The sequence below is a fragment of the Phoca vitulina genome, unplaced genomic scaffold, assembly GCF_004348235.1.
Source record: "Phoca vitulina isolate PV1807 unplaced genomic scaffold, GSC_HSeal_1.0 scaffold60, whole genome shotgun sequence".
Classification (NCBI taxonomy): Eukaryota; Metazoa; Chordata; class Mammalia; order Carnivora; family Phocidae; genus Phoca; species Phoca vitulina.
The window spans coordinates 4,353,974-4,374,780 of NW_022589763.1; the positions used below are offsets into that span (position 1 = coordinate 4,353,974).

The following is a 20,807-nucleotide window of genomic DNA, read 5'->3' on the forward strand; positions in this document are numbered from 1 at the left end:
CCAGCAACCAGAAATGAAATAAGAGGAAAATAATTAGGGTAACAAGCATGTGTTGGTTTTATAGCAAAGGTGGTAATTTGGCAATAGTGATTTGGGGTTTTTTTTCCATGGGAATAACTTGTTTCCTCAGTTTTGTGGTGCCTTGCCAGCAAGCTAAGCTGCTTAAAACGCCATGCTGGCTGTGGTCTCTTTCAGGATATTCAAACTCTAATCCATACCCACAACTAGCCATTTTGTGAATGTCTGGCCACAACATGAACCAAGAATTTGGAAATTGGAAAGCAGGAGTGAATCCATTCAAATCTACTGGGTGTTAGTTCAAAGCATCTAATTTGGTAATGATGTGGTTAGCATCATTTGGTGGGGAGCAGACTCAGAGATTCTTAAAATTTAGAAGGATTTTTACATTCATAAAATGCTACCTCTCAACAAGTATAACTGCCTCTGAAAGGTGCAACTCCTATTTAAAGTCAAGGATTTTTTTTTTTTTTCAGTAATTCTGTTGTACCCAAAACTTACGTTCGATGCTAGAAATACAAAGATGAGTAAGACATCTGCCCTTAAAAGTCTGACAACCTAGCATGGGAGATCGCCAAAATACAGATATCTTATCTGGAACACTCTAGAAATGGTATGGAGCACAAAGGAGAAGCATTTAAAGCAAACTTGAGGCAATTAACTCAATCTGGAGGACCAGGAAGGTGAGAATATGTCCAGGAAAGCAAAGTCAAGATTCAACAAATTGTAACATTCCACAGATAACTGATACCAATTTTTAAATGTGTTTTCTAACATTAAATTAAAATCTGCCTCCATTTAACCTTTATCAACTGTTCTCACTTCTATCCTCTGGGGTAACACAGGATGTATCTAACTCACCCCTTCCCCTCCTTAGTACTCAGAAGGGAAAAATTAAATAAAGTGTTCCATATTGTGAACTGAAATCAACATCAAGCTCATTGCTCTACAGTAATGAATCTTAAGGGAAGTACATACCAGAATCTAGAACTTCCTGCCTTGAGGATGCTCATGTGACTCCCAAGCCTGCCAGTAGGAGACATTCTTACTCATAAGCCTGTCATAGACCTTTGGTGGGTGGGGACAGGAAAAGAGATGGATTCCAAAGACATACAGGTGGCCAACAGGCACACGAGAAGATGTTCAACATCACTGCTCATCAGGGAAATGCAAATCAAAACCATAATGAGATATCAACTCATCAAAAACAAGAGATAACAAGTGTTGGTGAGGATGTGGAGAAAGGGGAACCCTCCTACACTGTTGGTGGGAATGCAAACTGGTGCAGCCACTCTGGAAAACAGTATGGAGGGTCCTCAAATAGTTAAAAACAGAACTACCATATGATCCAGCAATTCCTCTCCCGGGTATATTTCTACAGGAAATGAAAACAGGATATTGAAGAGATAGGTGCCATCTGATGTTCATTACAGCATTATTCACAGTAGTCAAGATATGGAAACAACTTAAATGTCTACAAATGAATGGATAAAGATGTGATACACACAAGCACATGTGTGAATATTATTCAGCCATAAGAAAGAAGGAAATCCTGCCTTTTGTGACAACATGGATGAACCTCAAGGGCATTATGCTAAGCGAAATAAATCAGACAGAAAAAGACAAATCCTGTAAGAACTCACTCATATGAGGAATCTAAAAAAAAGCCAAACTCACAGAAACAGAATAGAATGGTGGTTGCCAGGGGCTGGAGGGAAGGTGAAAATGGGAAGATGTTGGTCAAAGGGTACAAACTTTCAATTATAAGATGAACGGTTCCAGGGATACAATGTACAGTATGGTGACTTTGGTTCACAATATTACAGTGTACTTGCTAAGAGAGCAGATCTTAAATACTCTCATCACATACACACACAAAATGGTAATTATGTGACTACATGAGGTGGTCATCATTTTGCAATATATATCAAATAATCACCTTGTACACCTTAAATTCACGTAATAGTAAATGTCATTTATATCTCAATAAAGCTGGAAAAAGATAAACAGATGGAGCAGGACAACTTACAAGTTCTCCTCTTCCTTCGTCCCTCCCCCATTTCAATAATAAGATCAACATGGGAGGGAGTTGATAATACAGGAACTTTCCTGAAGTCCACAATCAGTACAATATTTCAGACACTGGTTATAGAGCCTCATGCACGCCCTGATCCCACACCTGGCTTGCCAACACATTGTTCCTGGTACAAGGTTTCCATGACTGGGGATGGAACGGTTCTCAGGGGTCTTTCCAACACCTGTAGGGGTGCAGCTCTGGTTCCCGCTCAGCATCACCTCTCCCTCTCAACTGCCAAACCCCCTCATTGATAAGCTAGCTTCTCTGATGGTCCCACAGACACCCATGTTCTTGAATGCAAGTCATGTGGCCTTGCCCTCCTGCCCTAAAGCTTCCATCATTTCCCACTTCAAAGATTGCAATATCAGACGTTTTCATTTTATATTATTTGGGATGCACTGTTATTTTTTGATGGTCCAGGAGAGCACTGTACCTGGAATGTAGAGTAATAGAACGTATCAAGTGCTTTAGGTGCATCTGCTCACTCTGCTTCAGGAAGGGTTAAGGGACAATTAGTAACCCAACATGCTTGTTTTGAAGGCTGTTACAAGAATAACATTAGCATATCATACAACCCACTGCTGATGCTGCCTGGGATATTCTGGCCAAACCCCCTTCTCAGTCCTGCATACCCCAGTGCAGTGGGGACAATGGGGCTGGGCAGACTGTACGTTTAACAGCACTTGCTGATGGGACCGTAGGGACGTAAGAATAGACTTCATTTTACCTACAGTGCAAATGCACGAGAAGCAAGTCTTTGTTTTCTCTTGGCAGCTGAGATTTCTTGGCATTCTTCCTAAAATTGGATGTTATGGATGATCTATTTGATACACACCCTGCTTCGCACACACTGAGGCCTGATGAACCCTCAGGGTATGAACATACCCAGTTTTTTCCCCCGCGAAAGAAAAGTACCAGGAGTCAATGTGGAACATTCATTTCTACCTTCTGGTCATCACTTTTCAAATGTCGATAATTGTAAGTAAGAAAAACTATATTATTGTACTTTTAGTCATAATCCCAAATGTCTCAGGAAGAGCACGCTTTTGGTGTATCGAGGCTAAAACTCTTTTTAGGCATTACAAATCAAAGATAATGTTGAGAAAACAAACAGATGCATTTTTGGTATCTGAGGACTTTGGAGAAAACCAAGCGCTGCAGAATAACCAAAGAAAACAAAAATTCATCATTTACAGACTAGGCCATATGTATTTGTTTCTGGCCTGGTGATGGGACTGATTAACCACAGAGCACAACAGGAGTGTGGCCATTTTCCACCTTGAGACAACACCTGGTGGCTCGGTCAGTTACGGGTCCAATTCAATTTCGGCTCAGGTCATGATCTCAGGGTTGCGAGATTGAGCCCTGTGTAGGGCTCTGCGCTCAGCACGGAGTCCACTTGTCCCTCTCCTTCTGCTCACTCCCCGCCCCCAACTTGTGCACACTCTCTGTCTCTAATAATTAAATAAAATCTTTTTAAAAAAGATAAGAAAGAAGATTAATGCTAACCTACAAGAGACCGCATCTCTTGTCCCACCCTCCCTTTAGAAGAAGGATGATGGGTCATGTGGTCACTTTCTGGGGAGGCAGGGGCTGTTATGCTTATTAGGATAATGAATTCAGATGTAATATGAAAAACTCTTGAAAGATGGGGTAGATTTAAATATTTAGAGATACAGGAATTATTCTTAGGAAAAAAAAAAAGAATACCCAAAAGTGGGTTGGCAAGAAGAAAGCCAGAGAGGCAGAGAGACACAGAGAGAGAGACAGAGATGGACAGAGGGAGAAAGAGTATGTTTTGGGAAGGTGGAAGATGGGTTTGAGCACATTTGATCATTTGATATGCTGGACAGATACTGACAAGACATATTGGAGGAATGTGAATGTCAATGGTTATGCTGTGCACCTGTTTGATAAATTTCGGGGAAAAAAAACGCACAATTTTTGAGACTTCTCTGGATGCCAGAGATGGTTTCCATTGCCATGGGATGCCTACCTGAGGTGGGAAATAAGCTTCCCGGCTTTACATGAAAGTAGCATGATGGTTCATCAGCCTTTTCAAACAAAGTGCCCATCAACTGATGCACACAGAGTTTGCATTTAGCTAAAGCCTCTGGGTATTCTCCCCGGAAATGCACCAACCTGTCAATCCTAACACTCAGACCTCACCTTCTCCCTTGTCTCCCATTTGAGCCGTTCCACTGACTAAAAGCTCCCCATTGTCATGGATCCTGAAAGGGGAAGAATGTCTCCATTGGCTTCAGGCTCATGGTCGCAATCTGCAAGGCTAGTTTAAATGTGAACAGCATGCGTGTAATACATTCACAGGGACCACTACCTTTAGGAAGGCCTAAGGTGACGTCTTCATTCTCCCTACCATTTTCCACATTAAACTGCTCTTTGTCACCAGGGAACCATTCCTTCACCACAATCATGTTAAGGCCATGCTCTGATGAAGGGTAAAATAGAGATGTGCTGTTGTTCCCCTGGGCCCTTCTGCTGATCAGAATGCGTGGTCTCGCCTTCATCCATCCCCAGGTGGCCAGCTAATGTAGGTAGCAAAGCGAGTGGGCAACCCCAAGTGCCTAAAATCCAGCCCAGAGCTGGAGAACTCACACATCCCTGTGTATTAGCAACTGGATGTGCAATCACACACACCACTTGGACTGGCCATGGAAAAGTGGCCCAGAGCCATTCTGAGCAGAAGCCTGATGGCTTTTGGGAAACCACACAACCATCCCCCATGATGTGTCTGGTGAGGTTGCCAAGGCTGGGCTTCCTGGCTCCTCTCCTGACCTTCAACATGTCTAGAAAGTTCTCGAGTACACAGGGGTGCCTGATAAGGCTCTGAGGGCCTCTGCTTCTGCCACTGTCAGCAGTTTGTCTTTTCTAGCTGCAAACGGTACTCTGCTCACAGAAGTGTCCTTTTATTATAAAAGTAATGCCCTGCCTTTTATTCCAATGGCAGCGGTATGAAAATGTTAGTTTTGCTGCTGTTGGTACAAACTCATAAGGCAGAAAAGTCAACGAGATGGGCCACCTGGACTGGGATCTCATTGTTTAGCAAACTAGAAATATAATTAGGTAGAAGGGTTTGTGTTATAGACTAGAAACCCTCAAGGACGGGGCGCCTGGGTGGCTCAGTTGGTTAACCATCTGCCTTTGGCTCAGGTCATGATCCCAGGGTCCTGGGATTGAGCTCCGCATCGGGCTCCCTGCTCAGGGGAGAGCCTGCTTCTCCCTCTCCCATCTGCTGTTTCCCCCGCTTGTACTCTCTGGCTCTCTCTGTCAAATAAAAAAATCTTTAAAAAAAAAAAAAAGAAGAAGAAGAAGAAGCCCTCAAGGACAAAAAACAAATATAGTGTCTCCCCTCTGCCCTCCAAATACATTTAAGCCCTCTGTACCTCCTTATTTCTTATCATATTGCCATCCCAATTACTTAACAGTGCCAGGAAGGTGTCTTCTGTATCATGAACCACCAGTGAACCCTTTATGTTGGGAATGCCTTAGGTAAACATTGTTTGGTTGCAAATTTGCTTAAAATTATACACATCTAATCTTTCATGGGTCAGGCTCTCAGCTATGTGTTTAACAATGTCTTTATGATTTATTTTTATGGACATCAATTTTATGCTCAGATTGTCAGCAATATAGCTATAGATGCAGATGTGCATATTAGTATTGAGGGGAGAACCAGCAACAGCTGGGTATTATTTCAGAGATGTTCACTGCAACGTTACATGCACAAAATGCCTGTAACGCTTCCCTTTTAGATACTTGCAAACTCCTGGGAGGCAGTGAACAATAGTCTGCTTCCTAATTTTCTGGGCACTATAATATGGCTGATCTTATGTAAAAGTAATTGCAGAATTAAGAACTGCAGGATTCTCTGCCCAAAGGGTTTTCTCATGCACCTGTAAAAACATGTTCTCCCGTCTTTGCTGGCATCCTTTGGTTTATCATCATCATTAAAATCCACGTCATCCACATCATTAACAAATTGGACTGTGGGCATGGTCTCATCAACTCTGGTACATTCTTCTACCTTCCTTCTGTTGGTACTGTGATAAAGGGAAAGTTCCCCCTATTGTGTTATGAATCTAGGCAGAATTATACCTGGAAGGGCACGCCTCAAAGTCTACAAATGTTTTATCCATACCGAGGAAGTCCTGAGTGCAAAGGTGACATAGGACATGATTATTTTACAGCTCTCCCTAATGTTTCTGAGACGTCAGAGATGTCTGTTTTTCAATTTCTTCCTCTTTTAAGTGAGGGTATTCATTGTGTACTATTGTTTCTGGGGAATTAAGTAGGAGCAATGAAAGAACTTTCACTTTCATCCAAGAAAAAAATAACAAGGACTGGATTAACTCTCCCCCCTCAAACCTCCAGAAAAAAACAAACAAAATATATGAAGCAGTGACTTTCATGACCCTGGATATCAGATAGTGATGGATAGTGAATCCCGAGGGACAGAAACAAACAAGATGCATGCTATGATTGCTGAAGCTCACTGCCTTGATCTTGAAAGAGTTTCCAGGATGCAGTGCAGAGAGGGGAAACTGAGGCAGGGCTTGAGCAAATCTCTGAGTGGAGGAGAGGGGTTTGAAAGTCCAGGGAGACCAAGGTGGTCACAGTCAGTGGGAGGGAGTACCAGAGAGGAAAGAGCTGTACAAAAAGGAGCACCCCAGAAATCTTCAGAGGGTCCTCTTGAGGATTCAGCAGTTCTGATCAGTGCATACATATGAGAACACTATGTGAAGTCAAGGAAAGAATCACCTGAAATGATTAAAGGAATAGTGCTTGGTGTTCACACAGGGCTGGGAAGAGTGCCTGTTTCTACCAGCCACAAAAAGACTTATAGTTCATAAGGCATTGCATGCAGAAAGGTCTTGTCTTAGCGGTGGGGAATAATTAAACCTAGACTGAGCATTGCTCTGGAGCTTCCTACCAAATCTAAAAGCAAGACCCTAAAGTTGCAAAATTGTTTCTAAGGAACTTAATGGAAAATAATATAGCTCAAGAATATTTACAAAAATATGTTGGGAATGTCTCAGGTAAACATTAGTATCTAATAGTTAAAATCACAATGTCTAGCATCCAATCATGAATCTCTAGGCATGCAAAGATGCAGGAAAAATGACACATGACTAAAAAAAAATAATTTAAAACTGACCCCTAACAGACCTGTACCTCTGAAACAAGTAATACATTATATGTTAAAAAGAAGAAGAAGAAGAAGAAGGAGAAGAAGAAGAAGAAGAAGAAGAAGAAGAAGAAGAAGAAGAAGAAGAAGGAGAAGAAGAAGAATTAGAAGGAGGAGGAGAAGGAGGAGGAGGAGGAGAAGGAGGAGGAGGAGGAGAAGAAGAAGGAGAAGATAGCAGGAGGGGAAGAATGAAGGGGGGTAAATCGGAGGGGGAGACGAACCATGAGGGACAATGGACTCTGAAAAACAAACTGAGGGTTCTAGAGGGGAGGGGGCTGGGGGGATGGGTTAGCCTGGTGATGGGTATTAAAGAGGGTACGTTCTACATGGAGCACTGGGTGTTATACGCAAACAATGAATCATGGAACACTACATCAAAAACTAATGATGTAAAGTATGGTGATTAACATAACATAAAAAAAAAAAAAAAACAACTGACCCCTAACTGATGCAGAAGGTTGATCATGCTTTTGAGTCTCAAACATTTTGCCCTATATTTTCTTCTCAAAGTGCTTTGGTATTAGGTTTCACAATTATGTCTATGATCCATTTGGAGTTAATATTAGCATGCATTTTGTTTGTATGTATTATTTGCAGGCATAGATCAAAGTCCATGTTTTTTTTTTTTTTTTTTATAAGGATATTCAACTGTTCTAGTATCATCTGTTGAAAAGACTATCTTTTTTTTCCCTGAATTGCTTTTGTATCTTTGCCAACAGCAGTTGTCCATAAAAATGTGTGGGTCTTTTCTCTTCTGTTGATCTACTTGTCTATCTTAATGCCAATATGACACTCTCTTGATTATTGCAACTTTTTAATACATCCTGAAATCTGGTAGTGTTAGTTTTCCAACTTTGTTTTTTGTTTTTCAAAGTTGTTTGGCTATTCTGGGTCTTTTGAATTTCCCTATGAGTTTAGGATCAGCAGGATTATTTCTAGGAAAAAAAGCCAAAATCTTAATAATTATGATTGGAATTGTGTTGAATCTATAGATCAATTTGGGAGGATTGGCATCCTAACAATATGAAATCTTCCAACCTATGAACAATGTATAACTCTTCATTTATTTAGTTCTTTTATTTCTCTCAAGAATGTTTTGTAGTTTTCAGTGTACAGGTTTTATGCATCTTTTCTCTGAATATTTCATATTTTTGATGCTACTGTAAAGTGTATTGATTTTTAACTTAAATTTTAATTGTTCATTACTAATATATGTAGTTGATTTTTTTTGTATAAAGATCTCTGCTAACTTCATTTGATAGTTCTAATAACTATTTGTATATTCCATTGGATTTTTGCTCATGTCTCTATGCATAGAGACAGTTTTATTTTTTCCTTTCTGACTAGGTACTTTTTTTATTTATATTTTTTATTGCACTGGTTCAAATCTATAGTACAATGTTGAATAGAAGAGGTAAAAGCAGACACTCCTATTTTGTTCCTGAACTGAAGGGGGAAGTATTCAGTTCTACCATTTATCATGATGTTAACTTTAGGTTTTTAGAAGATGCCCTTTATCAGACTAAGGAACTTCCTTTCTATTCCTAGTTTGCTGCAGGGTTTTCATCAGTACTGGACATAGGGTTTTAAAAAATTCGTTTCTATATCTACTGAGGTCTTTTTTTTTTTTTTTTTGTAGTTTGATAATATTGTGGATTACATTGATTGCTTTTCAAATGTTTCAAAACAATATTATATTGTAGCCTACTTCTGTGACATAAACTAGCCTGCTCCAGCTGTGTGTGAATTATTAAATAATGACAATATTCTGTTCTATTCTACTGTGACTCACATGATTGTATTATAGTCCTTCACTACTGGGTAGCACTGGAATCTAAGCAATGCCCTCAGAAGCAATTGAATAGAGGAGAGTAAATTTGCCCAGGTATAAAGGGCTCCCTTCCATGGCTGTGTGATTCCAGTTTGTATGCTAGGGTGTTATTCACTGGGATGATTTCTTCAGATCCTACTCCAAGGAGGAAGGCACTGCTCACTGCTCAGCTGACTATTAACAACTGTCCCTCTTGATTCCCCCCCTCTTATCCACCATGATTTCCTCCTCTTTGGGGGTGTATTCAGGGTTCACTTACACATTGGTCTCTGCTCTCTACTAGCTGCTAGTCTTCTCTTGGTCTGCTCTATACATTAATGCCATTCACTGGAACTTCCATTTTCCAAAATTCCATTTACACCTGAAGTCTTTTCTAAGCAAGGCTTCTCTCTACATTTTTCTTGCACTGTTCAGTAATTGTAAAGGTACACCAAGGTTCTGCCAGACTCTGAGCTTGATGTATAAAATTCAGATGTATGAAAAGTGATTGTGGAAGGCAGCAAAGGGTTACCGTCATGGGGCTGTAGTGAAAACTCCCTGCTGTGAAGCCTTGGACACATCACTTTATCCATCTGGGCCTGACTTTTCTGATCCTTAACTCCTTGGTGAATGGGTGTCTTGTAGTTGGGATTAACCCTGAGCTTTCAGAGGTCTTCCAACTTCAAAATGCCCTCTTCTAAGAGAGAACTGCATCTTTAAACCCCAGGAAGACGAACTTGTCATTTCAGCCTTCCCCTTATTTAAAAAGGTAATTTGTGCTAATTCTCCATTGCACAGCACTTACACCAATTCATCATAGAAAGACCATTAGGCATAAAGTGATAAATATACTATGTCAACTTTGAAAATTGATTTAGCACTTCTGACTATAAAACCTTCAGATTTTTTAGGTAAGCAAATAGATGCTTTTGCTTAATTGTTTTACACCATCAGATATCAGTGTGCATGATGGGGGCCATATCATTTAGTCAAATGTGAAAGGGAGGGTAGACCAGGCACAACTTATTGAACAGATGTTTCTGCTGAAGTTCTAAACTAGTGTGTGTCAGTCTCCCCCTTAAGTCTTTAGGGTCTTAGAGAACAGATCGCTTATTCTTGTATTGCATTGGGGATCTATATTACACAACCTCCCTGGACTATAAGTGTGTATTTTTTCTGTCCAGCTAGACCTTCTGATGGCCCCAGGCTGCCCAGGCCATACTAGCCCCTGCATCAATCATGACAGCATAAGGAGAGGGAAAAATCAGTAGGCTCAGTGTCCCCTGTTTACAGGAAAAGGTGGTAAGTCCTGTTGGAAAGCAGACCCATGATCTGAGGCCTAGAGAGTCACAGCATCCCTTCCCTGACCTGCCAGGGTCCTAGAGTGACAAATAGGGGGCAGAAGCACTGTCATCTCCTTATCCTTTGTTTCACTTGCACATCATTAACTGATCATTCAGTTCTTTCCCCCAAAGCTTGGCCTCAAATCCTTCTAAAACAGTGTGTCAGAAATCCAGCTCCACCCGACATTTTGGGAACTGGACACAGCACAAATTCACTTTCCTTGGTCTTGCCCACGGTGCTGAGATTCTGCATGGCACCCATTCCTTCCATTATACCTCAGTGTTTCTTCATTGTGGATGATGTATTCTCCCACTCCCACTTTGGGGGACATTTGGAAATGTCTAGAGACATTTTTGGTCTCCACAAATGGGGATGAGTGCAACTAGCACCTGGTGGGGAGAGGCCAGGTATACTGCCCAAAATCCTAACATGCATAAGACAGTCCCCCACCCCACCGTGCACCAAAGAATGATCTTGTGCAAATGTCACTAATGCCCGGGTTGGGAAACCCTAATGTGCCCGACAGGATATCTGAGATTCTCTCTCCTCTAGGATTGAGCTCCGATCTATAACTCTATTTACACAACTGGGATTTTGATACCTAAACTTTTCCAGCTTTCCCTCAGAAAACCTGATTATCTTGCCAGTGTTTACCAGCTGGAGATTGACTTTATGTTTTTATTGGTTTTCTGGAAACCCCTTCCTGCATTCCCTCAGGTATCCCCATGTTGCTCCAACCATGTATCAGCGTGACATGCTGTGTTTAGCTTACAAAGATTCTCATGCCAGAACCATCCCAGCAGACTTGCTTCAGCTCATCCTCCCATGCCAGCCCTGCACCCACATCCTTGGTTCCTAGTAGGTCTCCCACCTGACCTTGCTTCACTGGGATGCAACTATGGCCGTGAGCCAATATCTAACAATGCCAGTTTCAAAAGTTCTCTCAAATGCTGCCTGCCATCAATCGAGTAAACCTTTGCTGCAGAAACAACCACATATTCAGGTGTCGTCTAATATTTTTGCTGATTTCTCTGAGCCTACCTATCCTAAGAGAACTTTTTCACACTTCATTTGCAAAGTGGGAGGATTATATATATCTTTTGAAGGAGAAGGATATATAGCTCACTTTTTATCCAAGGTGAAATCCATAAACGTGTGTTACTGGAGCAAAGACACCTCAACAGAGACAAGAAGATTCAAATTGTTGGCAAGGTACCATACATAATTGTTAAAAAAAAAAAAAATCTGGCTTTTTAACCCTCTTGTCAAATTGCTCTGACTAATCCACAACAATGAGAGGTTTCAATTTACCCAGGGGCAAGACAATGAAGTCAGGACAGGGGACACTGGAACAGCTAGTCTACGCAGAGATGCAAAGGGAAAGGTACGGGTCAGGCCAGGAAGACAGGAAGAATGGTACTAAAGAAATACACTTTGCTGGAGGAAACTGGCAACAAGGTAGTTAACAGTGCTTAGTTCTATGGTCACAGGACCGAACGACACTCAGCTGCTGCTAGCCACCAAATGAAATGGGCAAGAAGGAACACTTCAACTTACAGATTTGCCAGGACTGAAACAATTCCATAAGTATCTGTATTAGTCTGCTCAAGCTGCCATAACAAAATACCACAGACTAGGCAGCGCCAACAATAGAGATTTATTTGTCATAGTCCTGGAGGCTGGAAGTCCAAGATCCAGGTGTGGGCAGGGCTGGTTTCTCCTGATGCCTCTTTCCTTGGAGTGTAGATGCTGTGTTCTCCGCATGTCCTCATGTGGTCATCCTTCTGTATGTGTGTCTACGTCCTAATCTTCTCTTCTTATAAGGATTGGCTTAGAGTCCACTCTAATGACTTCAGTTTACCTTAATCACCAGTTTAAAGACCCTGTCTCCAAATACAGTCCCATTTTGAGGTCTTGGGGCATAGAACTTCCACATATGGACTTGGTGGGGGGGGGGACACAATTTGGCCCATTTCAACATATTTTTAGTGGCAGTTCCATAATGTTGTTTTGAGGTAAGGGGATACCCGAATAATGATGAATGGAAAAGACACAATATAAAGTAATGGGAAATTCCCAGGATAGTAGGTGCCTCCCAGGCACAAAATAGTAGGGTGGGGAACTGAATCTATCAGTGCCTGTGAATGTCTGTGGTGCTGTATGGCAGCTAGAGCTCAGATCTCCACTCTTCTTGTGCCCATTACTAAGGAGAGGTGTTACCCAAAATACATGAAGCTGTCAACCACCCTTCCATCTGTTTTCTCCTCACTCTTAGAAAATTAGTGATGTGACCCCACTGAGATGTTCCCTACTTCATTCCAAGCATGAAACATGGTGCTGCCCATGCAGGACTTGTAAGGATGGGAGCAACCAAAGGTCAGCTGGCTATGTGTCATTCGTGGGGGTGGGACGATAAGAGAGAAATTGGACGGGAGCATGGGCTACGGGGGTGGTAGGAAGAAGCATGGGGGCATTCAGCATAGAATGAACACATGAATTTTTACACAGTACAGAAAATGTTTCCAGTTCTTTCTATTTGCAGTTTGGATCTAGACAAACCATGCTGGAATTTCTCATGAAAATGTGTTCTTTTCCCCGTCAATGTTAAAGAGAGAACAATAGCTTTTTATATAGTTGTTACTCTCAATTGACTATGTTTGAGTCAGGTGGGGAGTTAATAGCCTACCGACTGGCAAGCAACAAAACATGTTCCACAACATTAAACGAAGTAATTGCTCTTCTTTTAAATGATCTTGGGGTGCCTGGGTGGCTCGATCGATTAAGCATCTGCCTTTGGCTCAGGTCATGATCCTGGGGTCCAGGGATCAAGCCCCACATCAGGCACCCTGCTCAGTGGGGAGTCTGCTTCTCCCTCTGCCCCTCCCCCTGCTCCTGCTCTGTCTCTCAAATAAATAAATAAAATCTTTAAAAAAAGATTTTAATAAAATGAGCTTGACAGGATCAAAGTCTGCATGTGTTCAGGATGATGTGCTGCAATGGCTTTAGCATCATTGGAATGGAATGGCTATGCCCTTACATGTAACCTTTATAATCTTTTGGGGGTGCTGAAAAGTGGGCATTATGTGAGTAATAGATGGGGGACTAGGATAAGAAGCAGTGACTATAAGAGCCATGGGTTGTGAGTTGTGAGCAGGGTGGAAACCACACTGATCCTCTTCATTGTAGCATATGAGTAGACAGTAGGGGCTGCTTCAACACTTGTAAAGTGATCTGACTTGTGGAGTTGGAGGCTCCAGATGAGCATGGACAAATGTTGGAATTCACCTCTCTCATTTATCCTGTGACCTCTTCACTCTCTGCTTTGTTCTCATTCAGTTTCCCTCTTGCTTCCTGGGGTCACGGGATGCAAAATCAATATACAAAAATTTGTAGCACAGTGGGGTGCCTGGGAGGCACAATCAGTTAAGCATCTAACTCTGGATTTCGGCTCAGGTCATGATCTCAGGGTCATGAGATCAAGCCCTGCATTGGGTTCCAAGTTCCGTAGGGAGTCTGCTTGAGATTCACTCTCTCTCCCTCTGCCCCTCCCCTCCTCATTCTCTCTCTCTCAAAAAAAAATTAAAAAAAAAAAATCTGTGGCATTTCTATACACTAATAATAAAGTAGCACAAAGAGATAAAAATTTATAAAACATTAATGAAAGAAATTGAAGACATCACAAATGGAAAGATATTCCATGCTCATGATTGGAAGGACAAATATTGTTAAAATGTCTATGTTATCCAAAGTGATCTACAGAGTTAGTGCAATCCCTCTCAAAATACCAACAGCATTTTTCACAGACTAGAAGAAATAATTCTTTTTTTTTTTTAAAGATTTTATTTATTCATCTGAGACACAGAGATAGAGAGAGAGCATTAGCAGGGGGAGAAGCAGAGGGAGAGGGAGAAGCAGGCTCTCCGCTGAGTCAGGAGCCTGATGTGGGACTTGATCCCAGGACCCTGGGATCATAACCTGAGCTAAAGGCAGACACTTAACTGAGCCATCCCAGGCACCCCAAGAAGAAATAATTCTAAAATTTGTATGGAACCACAAAAAAACCCTGAATAGCCAAAGCAGTTTGGAAAAGAAGAACAAAACTGGAGGTATCACAATCCCAGATTTCAAGATATACTGCAAAGCTGTTGTAATCCAAATAGTATAATACTGGCACAAAAATAGACATATAGATCAATGGAATAAAATAGAGCCCAGAAATAAACACATGATTATATGGTCAGTTCATCTATGATAAAGGAGGGAAAAATACACAGTGGGAAAAAGACAGTCTCTTGAACAAACTGTGTTGGGGAAACTGGACAGCTACATGCAAAAGAATGAAATTGGACCACTTTCTTATACCATACACAAAAATAAACTAAAATAAAAAGCTTTTGCACAGCAAAGGAAACAATCAACAAAACTAAAGAACAACCTGCTGAATGGGAGAAGATACCTGCAAATGACATATCCAATAGAGGGTTAGTACACAAGATACATAAAGAATTTACACAACTGAACAACAAAAAACCCACAAATAATCCAATTAAAAATGAGCAGGGGAAAAAATAATGGGCAGAAGCCACAAACAGATATTTCTCTAAAGAAGATATACAGTTGGCCAATAGGTACATGAGAAGATGCTCAACATCACTAATCATCAGGAAAATGCAAATCAAAACCACAATAACACATCACACCTGTCAGAATGGCTAAAATAAAAAACACAAGGAACAAATGTTGGCGAAGATGTGGAGAACAAGGAACCCTCTTACACTGTTGGTGGGAATGCAAACTGGTGCAGGCACTCTGGAAAACAGTATGGAGGTTCCTCAAAAAATTAAAAATAGAATCACCATAGGATCCAGCAATTCCTCTACTGGGTACTTACCCAAAGAATACAAAAACACTAATTTGAGAAGATATATGCACCATGATGTTTATTGCAGCACTATTTACTATAGCCAAGATATGGAAGCAACCCAAGAGTCCATCAGTAGATGAATGAATAAAGAAGGTGTGATATATATACACAACAGATTATTACTCAGCGATAGAAAAGAATATCTTGCCATATATAGCAAAATGAATGGATTGCGAGTGTATAATACAAAGTGAAACAAATCTGTCAGAGAAAGACAAATACCATGATTTCACTTATATGAGGAACTTAAGAAACAAAACAAATGAACAAAGGGAAAAAAGAGACAAACGAAAAACAAACTCTTAACTCTGGAGAACACACTGATGGTCACCAGAGGGCAGGTGGGTGGGGCATGGAGGGAATAGGTGAAAGGGATTAAGGAGGGCACTTGTCGTGATGAGCACTGAGTAATATATAGAATCACTGAATCACTATATTGTATACCTGAAACTAATATAACACTGTATGTTAACTATTTTTTAATTTAAAAATATAAAGTCCATCAATTAAAAAAAAAAAAAATTGCTCAGCCCTTTATGGCGTTCCTGCCCATCCTATTGTGTCCCTGGATCTTCAATGGCAATGAACTAATGCTCAGAAATGCTTATTCCCCTTTACAGATGACACTTTGCTCACTGTTCCGTAGACATTCGAGGGCTTTTCCAAGAGAGCTTATGCCACTTAACCAGAACTTTTAACTTAGGTTCAGGAAGCAGGAGGAAGAGTGGAGTCAAAATTATTGGGTTTCCAGAACCTTCTATGCAAACTAATCTTTGTAAGAATTGGATTTTACCCATTAGGAGCCAAAAACCCTTCATGGGTTCTTCCTTGCCTACCAAGTAAGGTCCAAACTCTTTGGGGCAGAAGGAATATGGTGATGTTCACTGTATTAGAATAAAATCTACTGAAATTTTCTACAGAATATCTGCTCAAGAATGGATAACATACTTTACTATTCTTATTTTGAGGTAATATGTATAGTCTTCAAATATTGTTTTTACTGGTATCAGTAGTCCTTATGCAATTATTTTTACAAAGTGAATAGGCATGGTGTATATTTGGTTTGAACTACTGGATTTTCCTTCAAGAAAAAATTTGGAAGAATAGGGGCACCTGGGTGGCTCAGTCGATTAAGCATGTGACTCTTGATTTTGGCTCAGGTCATGATCTTAGGGTCGTGAGATGGAGTCCCTCGTCGGGCTCCACACTGGGCATGGAGCCTGCTTGAGATTCTCTCTCTCCCCCTTATCTTCTGCCCCTACTCCACCCCACTCACATGCATGAGCTAGCGTGCTCTCTCTCTAAAGTAAAACCCCAAAACTAAAACTAAAAATAAATTGAAAGAATGTTAGTCTCTTTTTAGTTCTGGTGGTTACCTGTATCCACTTAAATATGCTTATATATATATACATATTTTTGTTTGTTTGATGTGAGTTTTAAAACAATGTCCATTGAGCGCCTGGAATTAAAAATGAGAAACACCAGCATCTCACTTTGAGTACATCTTGTTTTCAGTTCCAACTGCACTTGCTGGTATGATTGTTTTTAGTTAGTCACATTATTCCTGCCATATTGCCATGGTTGCTGGCATTCATCTTCCTCTCTGTGACCGTCATTTGCACAGGCTTCCGATGGTTCTACACTTAAATGCATCCTTTATGTTTGCAGTGAATCTTTCACCCTGCTGCTCTTGGTTAGTGAGGATTCGACCTCTCTCTCTCTGCCTGTTTTCTTCAGAAACACACATTCCCTGAATTGGTATGCGTTTGCACACCGTGGTATCTTTTAAAACTTACAGACGCCTTTGGTTAGGTTTTTGCAGCTGATATACTTCCTTTCAGGATTTTTTACATATTGTTCCACTGTGTACTAGTACTTCATGTCTGACATAGACAAATCTTACATTCCTAGATTTTCTCCCTGAATTTCGATTGAATTCTTTCCAAAACTTAATATACCATTAATTTACTAGAACATTTGTTAATTCATCTATATAAGTACAGCCTTGCGTTTCACTGTGCAATTTTTTTCCTTGCAGATTCAAATTTCCATGTATTCCAGAAATTTTACGTTGAATCACATATTTGAATACTTTTCCTGTTTCATTCATGCTTGATCTTGGCAGGGCACCAGTTTTACTGATGTTCTATCTCTTCTATCTCTTTCTGTCTTGTGTCTGTTTGTTTCTGTGTCTTTCTGTCTTTGTGCCTCTGCTTCTGTCTCTCTCATACTCACTTTTCATCCTCATTTATTTCTGAGGCTCTGCCTCCTTCCTCCCATGTAATGTCTTATCACAGTTTTTCCTTAAGGCTATATGTCTCTTCTTTAAATTCTCATTTCAGAGAAACAACATTTTCTTTAACTGGTTTGATTTCCTGCATGTCTCTCGGTTCACAGTTTTGGCTGCTGTGTGGTAGAGTCTTTCTGGTATATGTCTTCATCAATCTTACCCTGTTCGCTTTTCCTTGCAGCATCTTTTTTTTCTTTTTAAGATTGATTATTTATTTATTTATTTATTTATTTATTTATTTATTTATTTGAGAGAGAGAGCAGAGTGAGAGGGAGCACAAGTGGAGAGTGGAGGGGCAGAGGAAGAGGGAGAAGCAGACTCCCCGCTTAGCAGGGAGCCCGATGCGGGACTCGATCCCTGGAATCATGACCTGAGCCGAAGGCAGACGCTTAACTGACTGAGCCATCCAGGTGCCCCAGCATCTTTTTAATGGCCCCTGGCTGGCTACCACCTTTTTAAGCAGTATCGCTTCTCATGTTGGAAGGAGATGTCTATATGGACGAGGTACTTGAGCAAAATTTTGGGGAATGGACAGAAGGAGCAATAGTGATGGGCAGCTTAAGTCCCAGGCTGTGTCTCTTGGGGTTTTCTTAACTGTGCATGCCCAGTGGCTAAGACTTCTCCAGCCTGACAGCAAGTTATCTGGAGTCACACTGAATGTTTGAGTGTGGGTATTGCTCCTTGAACTTATCTTCACTACAGATTAGTAGTTGCAAGGCTATGTGACACCTGATTTCTCGTCCCTTTGCCAAACTCAAACCCACAGTCTGCTCTGGGCAAAGACTGCCTTCTGCTCTTTTTTCTTAATAACTACCCCTACCTCCTGTCCTATGCCATGACTGAAGCATGATGTAAGGAGGCTTCCAAAGGCAGCCCGTGGACGTTGACCTGACTGTTGTAAGCAAGGAATCATAGCTTTTCCTTTCAGTGGGTGCTGGCCACTTTGGAAAACTCTGAGTCATGCAGAAAAAGATGTCTTCTCTTGGTGTCCTCTGTCATTGTCAACCAATTTCTCACGTACTTGGCCATCCTTTTGCACCTACTGTGATCCAGGGCTCTAGGGGATCTCTAGTTCCATCAGAGATAACATTTTGTTGTTTCTTAGTCTCTGGGCTGCTTTGGGTTAGTTTCATAGAAGAAACAAGATAGACATATATGTATATAACCATTTGAAATTGAAAGTCATTCCTTTCTTGCCATCCGGTCTTCTTTTTTTCTCCCCAATGAATTTAATAGCAGAGAGAGAAGACTTGAAGAGAATATCCAACAACATATGTTCAAATAGTCACGGATATAGGGCACAGGACACTCAAAGAGAGCAGTGATGTACTTCTTGATGCTATTACGGACAGTCTAGAAAATGTTATTAGTGAGGATGAAGAGCCATAGGAACAAACCTGATGGAGAATTTTAACTCTATCAGATGGAGAGTATATAAACTATAGTAATTTTTCTCTTTAATGCAAAACAATTAGATTGCATATAGAGATAGCCGATTTTTTTCAAAGCTATTTTGATCAAAACGTCCCAAAGGATACATTTTTCCCCTCTTTTTACCTTAATTTCTATTTTCTCTGTTCCCTTCGGATTCTGCCCATAGAGTGCATTTTCCGTTTGAGCTCGACGTGCTGTTGTGCAAAAAGTCTGTTGGCCCAGATGAGCACAGTAGATATTTACATGAAATAGCAGGGAAGGATCCATCTGGGGTGCATGACTGATGTTGGCAATACAAGAAGGATTCTGATTTGTTGTATAAATCATCCTGAGAGCCCCCAAGAGTGAACACATAGGGGCTTCTTCTTATTTTCATGGTGCTTCGGATCACCTTTTAAACAGAGTTAAAATTAGGTGAAGTGTGATTTTGGAAAGAGGATTAAACAAAGATAAGAATTTTGATACCTCTTTCTTGTACCAGTTGATGTATTTCAACAAAATAAAAGGTTTAAAAGGAGGGTTCTTCAAAACTGAGAAATAGACCAACATAATTCTCAAAATTCATACCATTATTGTTGGGTGGAAATTAACATTACTTAGTAATTTCATATTGTAATGGATTTATATTGAAGTAAAATAAGGTGACTTTAGGGGGAAAAATCATAGACTTAAAGGAGAAATAAATCCTGTGTTTAACTCAGAGCTCCATATTCCATTGGGATGAGTGTTTTTCTTTCCTCCAATTATTCCTCTTTTCTAATGCAGGAAGGTCTTTTTTTTTTTTTTTTTTTTTTTAAAGGATGGCCAATTTGAGTCAGTCATTACCAAGGCTTATTTGAGAATTAATCTGATATTTATGAGCTTATTTGGTAATAGGACTTTCTTAAAATATGCATAATGATGTCAGATTGGAAATGACTACCCAGTGGCAAGTGTAAACACTTTATCTCTATAGATGCTGCTGTGGGTAAGTGTATACTTTGGGGGTATAATACTGGCACTCTTCCGGGAAAATTCTGACCCTGGTAAGTGGAGAAAATAGCACAGAATAATGCTTCGTTTTTGACATTTTCTCCAAGCCACCATCTGGTTTGCGTTATGACTGGGAAGAGCGACCGTTCCAATCCTAAAAGGTATATGTAGATTTCTTTCTGTCAGCACACTGCCTCTGAACTTCACAGGTAAGGACGGGGCTTGAGGCACAGCAAAAAACATCACACAGACATCTCCCAGCTCAATATTTTGTCCAAATGAGATCGAACATTCAGCATGGAGGAGATCTCATGGCAATGCATAACAACCCTACCTGTGGGCACTGGTCTGCACAATCAGCCCCATCTCTATTTCCCACGTCCAGTATAGAACCACCGTCCTCTTCAGAGCTCCAGCTGTGGGCCTCTGTGCCACCGCAGAGCTTGGAGCCTGCCCTAGGAAGTGATTTAGGACACAACATCCTGACTGAATCTATGTCCACCCTCAAGAAGAGCCAGCTGAATTCAGTGTGTGCTGCTGCAGGGCTGGACACAAATCCAAACAGTGCCCCGGGACACATCCCCATAAAAAGGCACGTGCTTCTAGGAACCTGATCTTGCTGTGTTTGTGCTGCCCACCGTGGGGGGCTTTGCTGAGTTTTCAAAGAAGAGAGCAGGCTCTGAGTTTTCCAGGAAAAATAAGAGCTTGAACAAACAGTAGCAGGCACACACT

General features: G+C 40.9%; 1 protein-coding gene across 2 annotated transcripts in view; it reads right to left on the reverse strand.

Moving 5' to 3' along the window:
- The window catches only part of PUDP (pseudouridine 5'-phosphatase), a 267,324-nt gene that overhangs the window by 162,271 nt on the left and 84,246 nt on the right, over positions 1–20,807 (reverse strand). The window lies entirely within an intron of this gene.